Genomic DNA, 19,803 nt, shown 5'->3' on the forward strand with positions numbered 1-19,803 from the left:
ATATTTATTACAAGGGTTTTACCTTTCATTTTTAAATGAGGGAGGGGTAAGGAGACAAAGTAAATGTTTGTTCATTGAAAAAATTTAATTTTTTTTGAAAGCTGCCTATGGAATATCAAGTTGGGGATGTCTGGCAGGACTTGCACTCAGGAGAAAGGTAAGAGCTAGATGTGTAGACTTGAGACATGACAGCTGAACTCCTGAGACCTGATGAGATCCCAGGGAAGGGTAGAACAGGAGTTCTTAACCTTTTATTGTATCTTTGGGCAGTCTGGTGAACCCTATGGAGCCCTTCTCATATTTTAAAATGCATGAAACAAAATATATAAGATGACAAAGGAAACAGATCATATGGAAATAGTTATCCAAAAATGTTTTTAACTTCCTGACCTCAGGTTAAGAACTCTGGTATAGAGAGAGGAGAGGGCCCAGAAAAAAGCTCTGAAGATAACATGTGGATAGTGACCTTGCAAAGGAGGAGAAGAAGTAGTCTGAAAGGCGGCTAATGAGCCAGGAAAACCTAATGAGGAATGAGTATCCAGGAGGAAAGGGTGCTCAAATATCAAGAAGGATAAGGTTTTGGGGAAAAAAACATTCATTATATTGAGGAGGGGGAAGAGAGAGAGAAAGAGAGGAGGGGGGAAGGGAGAGTGAGAGAGAAAGAAAGGGAAGGAGGGAGAGGGAGGGCTAGGGAGGGAGAGAGGGAAAGAAAGGGAGAGAGGGAAGGAGAGGGAGAGAGGGAGAGAGAGAGATGAATGGTGCCAGTAGAAAGAGCAGTTTTAGCCAAATGGTAGGGACAGACACCAGACTGCAAAGGGTTGAAAAGCGAGTGGGAGAGGAGACAGTGGAGTCAACAGCTACATATAGCATTTTTTCTAGGAATCTGGCTGTGAAAGGGAGGAGAGATACAAGATGAGAGCTTGAAGTGATGGCAGAGTCCAGTGAAGGGTTTGTTCGTTTGTTCGTTTTTAAAGGATGGAGTTCTGAGCACGTCTGTAGGTATCAAATAAGGAGCCAATAAACCAAGATAAGAAGAGGCTGAAAATTACAGAGAAAGGGGCAATGATGGGAGGGGAAGGGCTGGCATTAGCAAGAAGAACCACCCTCTGAGACTGGAGCCAAGGAGGAAACAGTGAGGGATGCTGCTGCTTCAAAGTGTGTTATTGGAGAAGAGGGGAAGTTCTCAATGGGTCGCCTCTGTTTCTTTCAGGGAAGTGTCACGTGAGGTCCTCCTGCTGAGTGAAGAGGATTAGGGAATGTCGGAAGCCTTGACAAAAGAAGATCTGGGACAGACACTGGGAGGAGGGGCAAGGATGCATCAATCAAGGCGGAGCAAAAGGTTCCTGCTCATCAGTACTGGGGAGGATCAGAGAAGTGCCTGGATGATGGGAGTAAGGCAGGGGGGCTGTACTGGATCCTTCTGACAGACCCAGCCCCTCGGCTGAGGACCACAAGTCAAGTCAACAAGCATTTACTAAGCACCTGCTAAGTGCAAGGTACTGTGCTACGTGCTGGAAATCCTAAGAAAGGCAAAAGCAAAGTGTCTGCCCTCAAACAGCTCACAGTCTAATGGAGGAGACAACAGGCAAACTACGTACAAACTAGAGACAAGACCAGAAAAATTGGTCGCAGAGAGAAGGGGAGTGGGGGTGGGGTAAGGCTTCTGGGAGAGGAAGGATCTTAGCTGAGACTACAAGGAAGCCAGGGAAGCCAGGAGGCAGAGATGATAGAGAGCATTCCTGGCAACAGAGACAGCCAGAGAAAATGACTAGAGCAGAGAGATGGAGCTTCTCGCACTAGGAACAGCAAGGAAGTCAGCATCACTGGATTTTAGAGTATGTGCAAGCGAATAAGGTGTAAAAAAAAAAAAAGCCAAAAAACTAGAAAGGGAGAAGAAGGGGATGGACTTCTAAAGGGCTTTAAAAGCCAGAGAAGTCTATACTTGATCTTGGAGGTAACTAAAGTCAGTGGCTTTAGTTAGGAGTTTAGCGAACGCTGCTGTTGAGTCATCTCGGTCATGTCTTTGTGATCCAATCTGGGGGCTTCTTGTCAAATATACTAGAGTGGTTTACCATTTTCTTCTCCAGCTCCTTTTACAGGTGAGCAAATTGAGGCAAGCAGGGTGATGTGACTTGCATAGGGTCACACAGCTAGAATTGTCTAAGAATGGATTTGAGCTCAGGAAGATGAGTCATCCTGACTCTGGGCCCACTGCTCTATCCACTGCACCACCTAGCTGCCCTATACTTTAGTGAATGAGGAGAGGGTGGTAGGTGGGATGTATGTGACACGGGTAAGCCTGTATTTTAGGAAGATCTCTTTGATAGCTGAGTGGGGAACGGGCCAAAATGGAGAAAAACATGGCAGACAGACCCACCAGCAGGGTATTGCACTAGTCCAGTTGTGAGCTGATAAGGGCCTGCACCAGGCTGGTATCAGAGGAGAGAAGGGGGCTTATGCCAGAGATGGTGCAAAGACAGAATCAGCAAGACTTGGCAACATATCTGGATATGGGAGGAGGGAGGGGAGAGTAGGAGTTGAGGATGACACCTAGGTTGTGAGTCTAGGGAACTGGGAGCGTGGCAGCGTCCTCAACAACAACAGAGAAGTTAGGAAAAGAGGAAGATTTGGGGGAGGGGAGTTAATGAGTTCAATTTTGTACACATTAAATTTGAGACATCTGTGGAACAACCAGTTATAGTTGTAAAATTGGCAGCTGGAGATAGTAAGACTGGAAGTCAGGAGATAGAACAGAGCTAAGTAAATAGATGAGAATCATCTGCATGGAAGCTGATGAGATCACCCAGTGAAACAGAGTGTGAGAGAGAGAGAGAGAGAGAGAGAGAGAGAGAGAGAGAGAGAGAGAGAGAGAGAGAGAGTGTGTGTGTGTGTGGTGTGTGTGTGTGTGTGTGTGTGTGTAAATTTTCTTTAAGGTAAGGCAATTGGGGTTAAGGGACTTGCCCAGAGTCATGCATGAAACAGTATAGAGAAAGCCTTGGAGGACACCATGATTAGGAGATGGGGCCTGGATGCACATCCAGAAAAAGGGACTGAAAAGGAATGGCCAGCTAGGTGGGAAGAGAACCAGGAGGGAGTAGTACCCTAAAAACCTAAAGAGAAGACAGTATCCAGGAGGAAACAATGACAAACAGTGTTGAAGGCTGCAGAGAGGCTGAGGAGAAAGAAGACTGAGGAAAGGCTATTGGATTTGGCAACTAAGAGAGCATTAGTAACTTTGGAGAGGGCAGTTTTAATGGAATGATGGGATCAGAAGCCAGATTGCAGCTAGGAAGAAGTAAGAGGAAAGGAAGTGGAGACCTCAGTTGTACATGGCCTTGAAAGGGAAAAGGGATATGAGACAATAGCTACTGGGGATGGACAGATCAAGTGTGGGTTTTTTGAGGGTGGAGGAAACATAGGCAGGTTTGTAGGCAATTGGGAAGCAGTCAGCAGAGAGGGAGAGACTGAAGATTAGGGAAAGTGAGGATGACAGAGACAGCAATCTGCTAGAAGAAGAAGGATGGAATGGGACGGCTTGTGCACGGACAAGGGTGTCCCTTGGTAAGGAGAAAGGCTACCTCTTCATGTGTGACAGAGTAAAAGGGGAGATGGTGTCAGAAAGAATCCAAGTGATGTGACACGAAGAGGACAGGAGAAGAGAGAGCTCTCATCAAATGGCCTCGATTTTTTTCAGGCAAAGTTTTCAGCAGAAATCCCAAATTCTCCAAGGGTCTGGGTTAAAAGGCAGACAAACTGAGAATCTTAGGGACTTTGGAGTTTACCTCATGTCACTACAGAAAGAGAAGTCAAGACCTCCCCTAAGGTCACACCACAAGCCAGGGAGGGAGCAGAGACTAGAACTCAGGATTCTGATCCCGAGGCCAAGATCCCTCACACCACCTGACGCTTGGTCCCTGTCCAGAATAGGGATGATGAGGGGACCTGGTTTGGGCTGTTCCCCACCCCCCAAAGTCCAAACTAAGAACATCATCCACAACTGCTCCAGTTTCTCTCCCCCTCCCAATCCTACCCCCGCCACCACCAGGAACCCTCGGGATGGCAAAAGTGGGTTTTGAGGCCATTGACTGGAGCAGGTGATGGTGCCATTACTGGGGCCCTTGTCCCTGATGAGAGGCGACCAAAGACTAGAAAGAGCCCTGGTTTTTTGAATCAGAGGACTGAAGATCCAGACCCAGCTTGGCTGCTTATGTGACCTTGGGCCAGTCATTTCCCTTCTCCAAGCCTTGGTCTCCTTCTCCGTCAAATATTTCTACCACCTCATTTAGGGAATTAATTAAAGATAAAATAAAGTCCTGGAAGCATTTTGTAAACCTCAAACTGGCACATCAATGTTGAGTCTCATTCTTATTAATGATTCAGATTATTAGTATAGAAATGGGAGCTGTTATTATTATGACTGTCTTCCTTTCTATTATACACAAGCTTTGTCAAGACTCACCCATGCATGAATGGTTCCCTGCAACCTCACCTTCCTCCACTTCCCACTTGGGAGGCCCTGGGAGCTGATGGGAGCCGAGTCTCATAGAATGTAAACTCTCTGACAGCAGACTTCATCTCATTTCTGTTTCTGCATCCCAGGTACAAGGCATACAGTAGGCATCTAATAAATGCTTGTTAGCTGGTTGGTACTCCAAGATAAACATGGCTCCCAAGCCTCATGTTCACTAACCATGGAGCTATCAACCAGGTACTGTCTCTGGTCCTGGACAGACAGAACCTAGTTTTATCTCTAGCCTGAGCCCAGACTCTGGGCTTTTTACTCTTCCTTCCCCCTGGCCTCCAGACCACTATCCCCCAAAATGGAAAAACAAGGGGCCAGGGGGAAGTGGTAAAGTTCACAAAAAGATAGATTGTCACAGCTGAAAGAAAACATGGGTCATAGGCCATCAGAACTGGAAGGGGCCCCAGAACATAAAATGTGAGAGCTACAGAGCACCTGAAATCAACCATCCAACAAGCAATGATTAAGCACCTACTGTATGCCAGGTAGTGTACTAAGTGCTAGGAAATCGAAGGCAAAAAAAAAATGAATCAGTTCTTGCTCTCACAGAGCTTATATTCTATCAAATACTGAATGCTGGAACTGGAAAAAAAAAAACCTCAGAAATCATTCAGTCTGCCATCTTTACTGCAAAGATGAGAAAAGGGGAAGAGGCTAGCTAAGGTCACACAACATCTGAGGGGCCAGGGGCTAGAATTCCAAGCCCTGTGCTCATTCAGCTCCCTCATGTTGCCTCTCTTCCAGTCACAAAGACCTACCACTTGTGTTGTCACTTTTATCTTAATATTAATAATAGCTAGCATTAATGTAGTACTGTACAACTCTTAATTCACTGGATCCTTACAATGACCCTGGGAGGAGGGTGCTGTAATTGTCCTTATTTTACAGGTAAGTAAACTGAGGCTAAGAGGGGTTACATGACTTGCCCTGGGTCACAGAACTCTTAAGTGTCCGAGTCAGTATGTGAACTCAGGCTTTCTTAACTCAAGGTCCAAAATTTTATCGACCACAATTCTATCAACCACACCATCTAGCTAGCCCCATGCCATAATCAATCAGCCAAGAAGCATTTAAGTGCCTACTGTGTGTGAAGCACTGGAGATATCAAGACCAAAAAAAATGAAATAATGCCTACCCTTCGGGGACTTATACTCTATGTACAACACGTCCATCTATAAGTATACACAGTACAAAATAAACACAAGGCATTAGGAACTGGGGGGGGGGGGACTAGAAGAGGCTTCCTACAAAAGGTGGCAGGCATGGGAACTAAATCTTGAAGGAAACCAAGAGGAAGATGTGACAAGGGAGAAGATTCCAGACACGGGGGACAGCCAGTACAGAAGGTAAGGAGTCTGAGCCAGGAGGGGAATAACCATCTATAGGTCAGTATAATGGTGGTGGTGGTGGTAATATTTATATATCACTTCAAGGTTTGCAAAGCACTTTACAGATATTATCTCATTTGAGCCTAACAATCCTGAAGTAGATGCTATTATTGTCCCCATTTTGCAGATGAGGAAACTGAGACAGACAGAGGTGAAGTGACTTGCCCAGGGTCACACAGCAAAGAAGTATCTGAGGCAGGCTTTGTTCTCAGGTCACCCTGACTCTAATTCCAGCCTTAGATCCCACTTGATCATCTAGCATGCCATGCCTTGGACCACCTGGCTACAATCCCCAAAGTTCAGGGCAGATCCCCAGGAAGAGCCAAGTCTCTGTCTCCACACAAGCAGGTACCATTTACAAGTCTATACAAACTACACCCCAGAGTGGGGGCATATTGTGGAAGTCCCTCTGGGATGTGGACTCCAGGCTTCTGCCAGTGAAAGGCAAAGGTCAGAAGCACAGGGTAACTGTTCGAGGTTCTGAAACACCTGACGCTGGGCAGCAAGAACATCTAGACTGTGTTACAAATGAATGAATGAATGAATATGCATTTATGAAATACTTACTATTTGCTAAGTCCAGGTGACGCAAGTACAAACAAGCAAGACAGCCCCTTCCCTCAAGGAGCCTATATTCTAATAATGTTCTGTATGAACACCTTCTGGGTGGTCAAGGAAAAATAAGAGATGGTATCATGGTACAATATAAAGAGCCTGTCTTTAGAGTTAGAGGACCTGTGTTTGTATTCTGCCTCCATCACTTGATGCCTGTATGGCCTTGGGCAAATTAACTTCTCTAAAAAAAAAAAAGGAGAGCAAGACTCTTGGGAGAGAACATTAACAACTGGGGTGGGGGGTAGGGGGGGATCAAGGAAGGCTTCCTACAGCCAGGAAGCCTTGAAGGAAGCTAAGAATTCTAAATCAGCATTGAGGAAGGAGGGCTCACAGCAGCGGATAGAAGGCAGAGGTGGAAGGGGGAAGGCCCTTCCTTCTTCCCCAGAAGTCCTCCTGTCCTGGAGACCTACGCTCTCCTACAGTACTCATAGGTAATGTCCTCCTCCCCCAGAGAGATGATTTCAGCCTCTCTCCCCACCCACAATCTCACTAATCTTGTCCAACTAGTTTTCACCCACATACCCCCGACTTGGATCGGGAACGGGGCTGATACTGGAAGAGGCCCTTGAGCCAGGACCTTGGATCACAGCCTAAAAGACTGAAAAGAGGATAAAAGGCCAGTTAAAACAACACCTTTATTTTACGGATGGCGAAACAAAGGCCCAGAGAATGAAAGGGACATAGCCAAGGCTCGGTAAGTCAGTGGCAGAGCTGAGGCTTGAGCCTGGCTGCCTTCCTTCAGGACTCAAGGACCAAGACCCAGAAGGCAAACAGCAAAAAAGGGAAGGAGCTGAGCTGGTAGCTCTAATTTTTTGTAGGGATTTACCATCCTCACGTACTTTTCTAGTCAGAGTACTGTAGGATAAGTAGGCAGTGAGAGAACTGTTATTCTCTATGAAGAATTCAGAAACTAAGGAAGATTTATATGAACTGATGCAGAGTGAAAGAAATAGAACCAGGAAAACAACATACATGATGACTATAATAATGCAAATGGAAGGAACAATTAAATAAAAAAAAAGAAACTGAATGCTGGTCAGTTATAATAACCAAGCTTTACCTTAAAGAAGAGCTAAGAAAATGTACCTTCCTCTCTTCTTCATTGCAGAGGTGGGGACCTATGGGTGTGGAACACTGCATATACTATCACACCCGGTTGATATGTTAGTTGATTAATTTTATTGGGCGGCTTTTTCTTTCCTTTTTTTGTTCTTTGTTACAAGGCATATCTGCCTAGGTAGAGGAGGACAGAGGGCCACATTCAAAGATGAAGGTATGCTGAAACAAAAATATCAATAACAATTAAATGTTTAAAAGGAAATAATAAACAAAATGACCCAAGATAATGATACAAGAAAAAAAATCATTATTATTCTCTTTTTCCATATTAGGAAATGAGAATCTGGAAAGATAAAGTAGAATACAATACAATAAACATATTAAGTACCTACTGTGTGCAGTGCTTTATGTTGGGCACAAGGAAGATTAAAAAGTTTAGACAAGACTTGGTCCCTCCCTCCATGGAGCAAGTGGTCTAGAAGGGAGATAAGATACTGACCCGAGGAATGAAATGATCAGGTGTTTACAGTCAGTAAACAGGCATTTATTAACTGCCTACTATGTGACAGGCCCTCTACTAATCATTAGGGATACAAAGAAAGGCCAAAATGGGGTCCCAGCCCTCAAGAAGCTCACATTCCAATGGGGGAGATATCATGTAAGCCACTATCTGCATACAAGATATTTATCAATCAATCAATAAACATTTACAGTATAAAAGGGAGGAAGGCGCTAGCCGTGGGGGGAAGGGAGGAAGAGCAGTGAGGGCCTTTTACAAAAGGTGGGATTTGAACTAGTCCTGAGGGAAGTGAGGAGACAACAGTGAGAGGGTGAGGGAGGAGCATTCCAGGCACCAGGGACAGTCGTGAAAGTGATGGAGTCAAGAGACGGAAGGTCACAATATGAGAAACAGCAAGAAGACAGAGTCACTGGGATCACTGAGTGCATGGAGAGGAAGAAGATGGTAAGGTAGGAAAGGCCCAGCTTCTGAAGATGATCTTTAAAAAGTCAAAAAAGGAATTTATACTTACTCCTGGAGGAAATGGGGAGCCACTATAAAATCAGGCGTACCCTTTGACCCAGCAATAGCACCACTAGGTCTGTATCCCAGAGAGAATTAAAAAAAAAAAAGGACCTCTATGTACAAAAATATTTACAGCAGCTCCTTTTGTGGTGGCAAAAAAAAATTGGAAATTGAGGGGATGCTCATCAACTGGGGAATGGCTGAACAAGCTGTGGTATATAATTGTTATGTAATACTATTGTGCTATAAGAAATGGTGACCAGCTTCTCAGCAATACAATACGCAAGACAATTCTAAAAAACTTATGATGGAAAATGCTATCCATATCCAGAAAAAGAACCATGGAGTCTGAAAGCAGATCGAAGCTTACTATTTTCACTTTTTGTTGTTTTTTGTTTTTTCTTTCTCGTAGTTTTTCCCTTTTGTTCTAATTCTTCTTTCACAACATGACTAATGTGGAAATGTTTAACATAATTGTAACATATCAGATTGTTTGCCATCTTGGGGAGGGCAGAGGAAAAGGAGAGAGGGAGAAAAATTTGGAACTCAAAATCTTACAAAAATGTTGAAAACTATCTTTACAGGTAATTGGAAAAAATTAAAAAATGCTATTAAGTGGGGGAAGGGGAAGAAATGATGAACAGGACGATTTCAGAAAAACCTGTAAAGACTTACCCTAACTGATGCAAAGGGAAGTGGGCAGAACCAGGAGAACGCTCGTACACAGTAACAGCAAACACTGTATGATGAACCCTAAATGATAGCTATTCTCAGGAATACAACGATCCAAGACAATTCTGAAGGACTCAGGATGACAAATGCCATCTTTCTCCAGAGAAAAGAACTAAGGGGAGTCTAAATGCAGATCAAAGCATACTTTTTTTACTTTATTTTTCTTGGCTTTGTTTGTTTGTTTGTTTTGGCTTGTGTTTTCTTTCACAACATGATTAATGTGGAAATATGTTTTGTACAACAAAACATATTGTACTACAACCTGTGTACAATTTAATTGCTTGCCTTCTCAAGGAGAGGGGAAGGGAGGGAAGGAAAGAGGAAATTTGAAACTCAAATCTTTTTTTTTAATTTAAATTTTTTTATTTTTTCCATATGCTTTTGAGTTGAAAATTTTTCTCCCTTTTCCTCCCCCCCACCCTCCCCAAGACGGTGCACAATCTGATATAGGCTTTACATTTATATACCCATTAAATATATTTTCACATTAGTGAAGTTGTAAGTAAAAATTAAAATCAATACGAGGAACCATCAGAAAGAGGAAACAAAACTCAACAGAAGGTAAAATTAAGTGAGAGCGGTTTGACTTCCATAGTTCTTTCTTTGAATGTGAACAGCATTATCCATCCAGAGGCCTCTGGAAATGTCTTAGATCCTCATAATGCTGAGAAAGGTTCAGTTTAACAATCTTAGTCGTTGCATAACGTGGCTGTTATTGTGTACAAAGTCTTCTTGGTTCTGCTCACTTCACTCAGCATCAGACCATATAAGTCTTTCCAGGTTTTTCTGAAGTCAGCCTGTTCATCATTTCTTATAGCACAGTAGTATTCCATTACATTCATATACCACAACTTGCTCAGCCATTCCCCAATGGATGGGCATCCTCTCAATTTCCAATTCTTTGCCACCACAAAAAGAGCTGCTATGTATATTTTTGTACATGTGGGTCCTTTCCCCATTTGTTTGATCTCTTTGGGATACAGCCCTAGAAGTGCTATTGCTGGATCAAAGGGTATGCACGTTTTTGTAGCTTTGGGGCACAGTTCCAAATTGTTCTCCAAAATGGTTGGATCATTTCACAACTCCACCAACAATGTATTAGCGTTCCAATTTTCCCACATCCTCTCCAACATTTATCATCTTCCTGTTTTGTCATGTTGGCCAATCTGATAGGTGTGATGTGGTACCTCAGAGTGTTTTGATTTGCATTTCTCTAATCAATAACAATTTAGAGCATTTTTTCATATGACTATAGATGGCTTTAATTTCTTCATCTGAGAACTGTCTGCTCATATCCTTTAACCATTTATCAATTGGGGAATGGCTTGTGTTCTTATAAATTTGTCTTAATTCTCTATATATTTTAGAAATGAGGCCTTTATCAGAAAGACTGGTTATAAAAATTCTTTCCCAATTTTCTACCTTCCTTCTAATCGTAGTTGCATTGGCTTTGTTTGTGCAAAAACTTTTCAATTTAATGTAATCAAAATTATCCATTTTGCTTTTCATAATGTTCTCTGTCTCCTGTTTGGCCATGAATTCCTCTGTTCTCCATAGATCTGATAGGTAAACTATTCCTTGTTCTCTCAGTTTACTTATGGTATCAGCCTTTATATCTCAGTCATGAACCCATTTTGACTTAATTTTGGTATATAGTGCGAGGTTTGGGTCTATGCCTAGTTTCTGCCATACTCTTTTCCAGTTTTCCCAGCAGTTTTTTTCAAAGAGTGGGTTCTTATCCCAGAAGCTGGGGTCTTTGGGTTTATCAAATAATAGATTACTATAGTCATTGACTACTGTGTCTTGCATATTTAACCTATTCCACTGATCCACCTCCCCATTTCTTAGCCAGTACCAAGCAGTTTTGATGATTGCTGCTTTATAATACAATTTAAGATGTGGAATTGCTAGGCCACCTTCCCCTGCATTTCTTTTCATTAGTTCCTTTGATATTCTGGACCTTTTGTTTTTCCAAATGAATCTTGTTATTATTTTTTTCAACTCTATAAAATAATTTTTTGGTAGTTTGATTGGTACGGCACTGAATAAGTAAATTAGCTTAGGTAGGATTGTCATTTTTATTATATTAGCTCAACCTACCCATGAGCAACTGATGTTTTTCCAAGTATTTAGATCTGATTTTATTTGTGTGAAAAGTGTGAAACTCAAATCTTTACAAAAGAAATGTTAAAAAATTTTATATGTAATTAGGAAAAAATATTTAAAATAATAGAAAAAAAAGAAATAGGGAGCCACCGGAGTTTATTGAGTAGGGGAGTGACAGGGTCACAGCTTCACTTTAGGGAGATCACTTTGGCAGCTGAATGGAGGATGGGCTAGAGAGGGGAGAAACTAGAGGCAGGAAGACCAACCAGCAGGTTACTGCAAATAGCCCAGGCACAAAGTAGACAAGGGCCTGTACCCAGGGGAGTGGTTATGTGAGTAGAAAAGCAGTGGTATGATGGAGAGATTGAAGAAGAGAAAGTGGAGGTGGGAAAACTATATTAAATAGGGGTCTACTGCAATAGTCTTGGAAGGCCACAAGACCATAGTTCTAGAGCTAGAAAGGATCTCAGAAGCCACTAGTGCAACTCCCCCATTTTACATGAGAAAACTGAGGCCCGAGAAAGTTGTGACCTACCCAAGATCACACAAGGGGTCAGCGTCAGAGGCAGAATTTGAATCCATGTCCTTTGACAGAAACCTTTCCATTTTACCATTCTGACATCCCTGTCATGGGACAATGAGGGGCTGGGCTAGTGGTGCAGTAGTAGAAACAGACTGGTGGGAGCCTATCTGAGACATGGCACAGAGGCAGAATTACCAAGACAAAATTAACTGATTAAACATGAAACACTGAGGGAAAGGGAAGAATTCAAAATGGCCTCAAAGTTACAAACAGGGGAAGAAGTCTAGGGGTAAAGATGAGTTCAGTTTGGGATCTGTTGAGGCTAAGGAGTGCAATTCTGGAGCGTATGAGAGGACAGTGAGGAGTGAGGAATGTCACAGCCCCACAGACAGGTAAGCCCAACAACCCAGTGCAGCAGGTTTTCCAAACCTTTACCTCCCTCCACCCAGAGTCAGGAAGACCTGAGTTCAAATCTGGCCTCTGACAATTACTAGCCACGTGACCAAAAGTGTGCCATTTGACCATGTCATTGCCTCAGATTCCTCATCTATAAAATCAGAGGGCTGTACTAAATGGCCTTTATGAACTCTTCTAGATCTGAATCTATGATCTTTCTCCCTCAAGCCCCCACCTCCATCCTGGCTTCTTCCTCAAGAAAAGATTTCACCTCCTCTTGTGCAGAGAAGGCCTGGGATTCCTGATGTGAATCCTTGCATCTCTCTTCCTCAACACCTCAAAACTCACCAGGTCCTCACCAGCTATTCTCTCTTCTCTATTCTCAGAGGATGAGGAAGTGAAGGCTACCAGGACTAACTCTGCCTCTTGGGCCCTTAATACCTCTTCTAGGACCCTGGTCCATCAATTATCTGCTATCTCTCTCTCCTGCATCATTAATCTCTCTCTGTTGGAGGGCAACACAGTGAAATAGTTATATAGCACTGGTCAGCAATTTACTGAACCTCTCTGAGACTCAGTTTTCTCAGCTGTAGAACGAGGATCATAATAGCACCTGCCTCAAGAAACTGGTATGAAGATTCAATAAATAATGTATGTAAAATGCTTCACCAATCTTAAAGCACTGTATATAAATGTGAGCTATTATAAATATAGGGGCAGCTAAGTGGTGCAGTAGATAAAGAGTTGGGCCTGGAGTCAAGAAGATCCAAGTTCAAATCTGAACTCAGATACTTACAAGCTGTGTGACTCTGGGCAAGTCACTTAACCCTGTCTGTCTCAGTTACCTCATCTCTAAAGTGAGCTGGATAAGAAAATGGCAAATCATTTCAATATTTTTGCCAAGAAACCCCCAAATAAGGTTATGAAGAGTCAGACACAACTGAAATGACCAAGGGGCAGCTAGGTGGCACAGTGGATAGAGCACCGGCCCTGAAGTCAGTAGGACCTGAGTTTAAATCCGGCCTCAGACTAAATACTTGACACTTACTAGCTCTGGGCAAGTCACTTAACCCCAATTGCCTAAAAATTAAAAAAATTAAAAAAAAAAGAAATGACTGAACAATTATTAGTAGTGGAGCCTTTTCTTCTGCCTACAAATGAGCTCTGAACTCCTCAAGTTTAACCAGTGAGGAGTGGTAAGACAGGTGGAGGACCAGAAGGGTGGTCCCCCTGGTGCCTTCGACCTGCAACCTCTCTCCTGGCAACCTTTCACCCATTTCTTTCAAGCCTTCTGTCCCCTCTCTCTGGCCTTATGTAGCCCAAGACTCTGCAAAGAAGAGTGTACATTGGCTGCTTCTACTTCCACCACTGTCTTCTTTCTACTTTTCTGCTTCTCCCACTCACTCATTCCTAAATATCTTGCAATCAGATTTTAATCCCTAACTCTATTAAAACCACTAGCTCTAAGGTCACCAAAGACATCCCCATTGTTAAACCTCATTAACAGTCTTTGTTTAGTGGTTCCCCCTTGATTTCTCTGCAGTATCTGGTGTTCCCGTTGTACCCTAGCCTCATCCAGCTCCAGAGACGCCACACTCTCTCCCGGTTCTCCTCTAAGCTGCCTGAGCACACCTCACTGATTCACCTTCTCCCTCTAACTGCCTCTTTGTGGGTGTCCCCAGCTCTGGTTCCGTTCTCCTCTGCTGTTCCCTCTCCTGCTAATCTCATCCATTCCCATGTATTCAATTATCATCACCATGCAGATGACCCATAAATTCAATCTGGCCCTGATCTGTCTCCTGAGCTCTAGCTCTTCATTTTCAAAAGCCCAAAAAGACATCCCCCACCTCAAAGGCAACATACATTTAAAACTTAACCCATCATCTTCCCCCACCTCTCAATTTTAATTCTTCCTCCTTCCCCCCCAATCTAATTGACTGCCCAATCTGTAGACTTTCCCTTATCAATCCTTCTCACATCTATCCCTTCCCCTCCATTCACACAGCCATCAGAATGCCTCCAATCTCTTCCCTTCTCCTACCCAATCCTCCACACACTGCCGGAGTAATCTTCCTAATACACAGATCAGACCATGTCACCCCTCATCAAAAATTTGCCAATGGCTCTCCACTGGACAAAGTATACATACTCCTTAGTGTGGCACTCAAGGCCTTCTGCTAAGCTTCAATCTACCTGGCAAGGCTTCCTCACACTACTCCCATTCACGTGGTCTTTGTTCCAGCCAAATCGGATTATTTTTGTGTTCCCAGACCTCATCTCATCCTGTCTCATCTCCAGGATGTTGCTCATCCCACCTCTGGAGCCCAATTCATTCCAATAAGAGCCCACCTCCCAGTTCTACCAAGGTCTATCACTCCCTTCAAGGTCTAGCTTAGGTGACATGACCCTCCAAGAAGCCTTCCCCATCTGGCTTCTAGCTCCAGAAAGACGTGGTCTCTTCCTACACAATGACTTCAACAATGTAAGTGGAAAAAAACCCAAAACACTTGAAACTAGACACTGTATATATAATTATATGACCACACTTGGCTCAGGAGGAAAAAAATGATAAACTTTTCTTTTTTAATTTAATTTTTTTTAATGACAAACTTACACCTCCTTCCCTCTCTTTGCAGAAGCAGTGGGCTACAGGTTCAAAACACTGTACATAGACTAGTGTGGTGTGTTTATTAATTTTAGTGGACTGTGTTTTCCACCTTACTGCAACAGAGTACTGAAACTCTAAAAAACTGAGAAATTTCCAAGCTGCAGGATCAGAGAGTAACTCCCTCTACAAGCAGATAGATAGATAGATAGATAGATAGATAGATAGATAGATAGATAGATAGATAGATATAGATATCCCCATTCATTAGTCTTTGTATGGTGCTCCAAATGCAAGAAGGGGCTTAACAAATGTTTCTTGGTTTGTATTGAATTTATTTGATGGTTTTGGGGGGAGTGATTACAAAAATTTCTATTATTTCTGAATAGGAAATAAAATGTAATATCCTGATTCAAAAAGAAAAAAAAAGAAAGGAATCTCTCCCACCTCACATTTCTCATAGCCCTTCTCATGAATCTCTCTCCTTTACATTGATCTCATTCTTCTTTGTAATACAGGCATTTCTGTACATAAAACAAGTATTTTTGTACATGATGCATTCCCTGTAATAACGTAAGCCCCCTGAAGCAAGAGACTTTGTCATTTTATTTCTGTAGATGAACAATTAGACACACAGTAGGTGCCTAAAAAAATGCCTGAAGAACTGAATCAAGCCTCTGTCCCTAGCATATCATCCTGACCCTCAGCAGAGGAAGGAAGCTGCTTTTCACACTTCACCCCCAACTCTTTACCTTGAGGCCTTGAGTGACATGAGCTAGGCTTGGGGAAGCCACATCATCTACAACCCCTCTCCCTGCCACTCCCCACCCCAGGCCAGTTGGCATCTCTGGACTAAACATTGAAGGCCAAGCCCTGGTCAATTCCATCCCTATTTCTACCTCAATCAAAGGTAGAATGAAGAATCCTCCCTGGGCTTTAGGGCTCAGTGAGGGGGTTCAGCTTCCCAAGGGCCCCCAATGGAACTACCACAGTGGGGGTAAACCTAAGGGCCTCTGGACTGTGTCTAATGCTCTAAGGTCACTAGTGAAGTCAAAATGCTTCAGTTGGAATAATTCCAAGGGGATCCCAGGCTTGTGAGCTCAGGAAAGTACAGGTAATGCAATGATCCATTAGGAAGTGTTACTGTTAGAAATGCTGCCTAAAGTGGACAGCCCCTTAAGAAAGATTAGGACCATAGCTTTTGTGCCCACGTATCTGAGAAATGGAAACAGATCTTTGGTCAAAGTGAGGAAACCAGCAGCCTAGCTCTTAGACTCTGCCCCATCTGTGCCCACATAGGAGGGCCCCAGAACTCCTAAGGATGTAGGGGCAGAAATCCACAGGGCAGGCAAATTCTGACCACCAGCCTTCCTCACCACCCCCAAAAAAGAGACTAGTAAAGAAGACTGAGGCTCACCAAATATTCTCACTGGCAAAGGGGATTAGAGCTATTCTGCCGGAAGTAAAGGCAGTTACAAAGAGAAGTTACAAAGGGGCAATATGAAGCTTGATATAAGGAAAAACACTGTAACAATGACTGCTATGGCAAAGTGGAATGGGCTACCTTGGAAGGTGATGAGCTAGCTCCTCGTCAAAAGGGGCATTCAACCAAAACTAGATGACCATTTGCTGTTGATGCGTAGGGGGGATTCCTGCTCAGATGCCAAGTCAGACAGGATGGCCTGACTCTCCTTCTGGCTCGGACATTCTGGTAGATCTTCTAGGCTAATCCAATACCTCCATCATTTTACAGAGGAGGGGGAATAAGGTCTAAGGAAGAGAACTGACTTGTGCAAACCCCGCCTCTCCCCCTGCAGAAAGGCTGGGACAGAGAAGACCCTGGTTTCCTAGTTTGGACTTGGAATTAACCTCCTCAATTCCTCACCTGAAAAACAGCAGTAATTGCACTCTACTATACTGCCAACCCTCACTAATGAAGTGCCGGATGTTGATCCTGGCCCTTTCCCTATTCTGCAACAGTCAAGTTATGGGTCAGTCGACATACATTTATTAAATGCTTAGTGTGTGCCAGGCACTGGTGCTAAGTGATGGCAATTCAAAGCAAGACAAAAACAATCCTGCTTTCAAGGAGCTTACCATCTAATGCTAATAATACAAATCACTATGCACAAACAGCCACAGGTTGGATTGAGGGTGATCTAAAGGGGAGGCCTTCAAATTTTAGGGGAGTGGAAAAGGGTTCTTATGGAGGCTTAGCACTGCTCCAGTGTGGCCTCTTCTCACCCCAGACATAAGAATCTCCAGACCTCTTGGCCCTAGGATAACTCTGCCTCTTGCAAGCTCTCCCTGCTCTCTAAGGCCTCAGAGCCTGGAGGGGGCAGGGTAGAGCCAGCCCCCTCAGACCAGAGTGTCACTGAGGCCAGAGACCATTTACACCAGGGCCAGATGGTAGGTTCTTCCAGGGCTCCAAGGGTTAAGAGGCCTGGGTGAGAAATGAAGGCGAGTCAGCCCCCTGTGGTGACGGGCGGCTGTGTCCTGAGGTCAGCGGCTGCACGGGCCAGGAGCCCAGCCCCCTTCCCCCTCCCCCTCTCTCAGAACAGAAGCCACTTGTTCCTTGGGCCTGGACTGCTTGGAGCTCTGGGTCCCCCCAGGGTCGGGGGGGGGGAGGGGGCCTTGAACTGAGCCCAGAAACTCCCCCTCCCCTCTGGCTGGCTCTCTGAGGGCCTTCTTTTCCTTAGGGCCCTAAGCCTCCTCAGGGGAACAGAGAGGAGCCAACCACAAGTCCCAGCCACTCAGGCCCACCATGGTCTAGTGTCCTAGAGAATGAAGGGCCAACTGAAGGGGGGGGGGGGTAGTGTCAGGGCTGGAGAGCTGAGGACAAAGGGGTGCAAGGCAGAGAATGGAGAAAGGTTCAGATCCAAATCCCGGCCAACAGGATAGGTCACCACCTCCTCCGAGTGTCTCTATGCTCCCCTCTCGCATCAACTCTCTCCAAAAATCAGGCACTGTGGGGGAGATGGAGGAAGGATAAGTCAGTCCAGATCCTACCCTCAAGGAGATCATAGTCTATGAGGGAGACAGAATTCACATGCCAGGAACAGTCAGAACAGGACAAGAAAAAAAACCTGGACCCAACAGAGGGAAGAATCAAAGTGGACATGGGAGGTTAGGGATGCCTTCCTGGAGGTGGGGGGGGGTATTTGACCTGAGTCAGGATGAGGAATGAGAAGCATGCCTACAGAGCAGGAAAAACAGCTTAGGCAAAGGCACAGAGGGGAAAAGAGACTTGACCCTTGCCAAGGAGGGTAGCCAGAATGGACAGAGACCACAAAGGAAGAGAGGGCTGGAAAGGAAGGATAGGGAGGACCTTTGGAAGCCTGGAATACCGGGCCAAGAAGTCTGGTTTAGATTCTTTCCTGGGCTTCAGGGACCCTTAGCAAGCTTACAGTGATTCCCAGTTGCCCCACATAAGAAGCCAGCTGATAATGGCACCTTAGTGGGCCCTGAGTCCTGAGTTTGGGGCCCCATCCAGGTTAAACCATAATTGTTCCCATTTCTATAGCACCTTAAGGTTGACATCTGACATCTAAAAACTTTCCTCACAACCGCTCTATGAGGTAGACAGTTACAACAGTTATAGCATTATAGCCCCCATTTTACAGATGATGAAACTGAGACCCAGAGACAGATAAGAAATTTGGCCCACATCATATGGTCAGTACCAGTCAGAGACAGGACTTTAACCCAGGTCTCCTGATTCAGGTCTGAGATATCTCTACACAATCACACAGATTCCCAAAGTCTGCTTTCTGGACCACCTGCTTTTTTGCATTTTCTAACCACTCCAAGGCCCTGTCTGGGTCAGGGCCCTTCAATGCCTGGGCTTCAGATCTCCCTCAACCCCATTCTGAACTAAAGCTGTCCTAGCTGCCCCAGCCACTTGCCTGCATAGAAGACTCACTCTTCAGAGAAAAGAGGAAGATTCTGCTAACCCAGAGAAGCCAGCGACAGTACCAAGAAGCACCCCAATCCTGGTGCCTCGTTGGGACCCACAGTGCTCCTGGATACCTCTCCAGGAAGCTTCCTGGCCTAAGCTCCCTCAAATCTGAGCTGCTCATTGCAGAAACAGAGCTCAGAGCCTGATGGCGGGCTCACTCAGGCGGCACTCAGTCTGCTCCTAAGGAGCTCCCAGCATCCACTCATGGCTCCCGATCCCTCCAACCCGGCCCCCAAGGACTTCGGTGTGTCTTCCCCTCGCTAAGGTGAGTGAGGGGCGGCAGATCCCTCTTCCTGGGGCACAGAGGGGGCCACAGACCATCAGAGCTGGAAGGACACTTGGAGATCAGAGTCCAATGTATCTCATTTTATAGATGAAGAAAGTAATACCCAAAGGGGAGAACTGACAGACCCTAAGCTCGTACCTCGAGTTAGGATCCAAGCGTGGGGTAGAATGCAAGTGGCCTGACTCCCCATTCAGGACTCCCTGAGCCCCTCTCCCCGTAGCCCTGGGACACTACCTCCAGGAAGCCTTTCTGGCTTGGGCTGCCTAGAGCCTACCTCTCTGCCCCACCGCCTTTAGCTCCCAAGCCAACCCCCCAACCCGCCTCCTCAGAGTCTGGGGGCAGGATAAAACAACCAGTGGGAGGGGGAGGAGTGGGTCAAAGGTGACCTCCCAGGACCCTAGCACACCTTGAGACGGAGATGGGACCTTCAGTTTACCAATAGGGGAAATGGGGGGAGCCAGGGGTCGGGGAGAAGTACTGACCTGGCTCCCGCGCAGCGCGGACCGAGGCATCCGAACTCTCCCGGTGCCTCCGCGGACTCTCGGCAGCCCCGGCCCCCAGAGCTTCCGCCCGCCCCACGTGACGCCCC

General features: G+C 45.0%; 1 protein-coding gene across 4 annotated transcripts in view; it reads right to left on the minus strand.

Annotated features, from left to right (window-relative positions):
- ARAP1 (ArfGAP with RhoGAP domain, ankyrin repeat and PH domain 1) overlaps positions 1–19,803 on the minus strand; it is a 103,380-nt gene extending 83,577 nt beyond the window's left edge. For all 4 annotated transcript variants that reach the window (XM_078156891.1, XM_078156889.1, XM_078156890.1 and 1 more), the window contains exon 1: positions 19,697–19,803. The gene's annotated coding sequence lies outside the window, so the exon portion shown is untranslated. The remainder of the gene's footprint in view (positions 1–19,696) is intronic.

The sequence above is a fragment of the Phascolarctos cinereus genome, unplaced genomic scaffold (genome assembly GCF_003287225.1).
Source record: "Phascolarctos cinereus isolate Bilbo 61053 unplaced genomic scaffold, phaCin_HiC Scaffold_726;HRSCAF=1367, whole genome shotgun sequence".
NCBI classification, from domain to species: Eukaryota; Metazoa; Chordata; class Mammalia; order Diprotodontia; family Phascolarctidae; genus Phascolarctos; species Phascolarctos cinereus.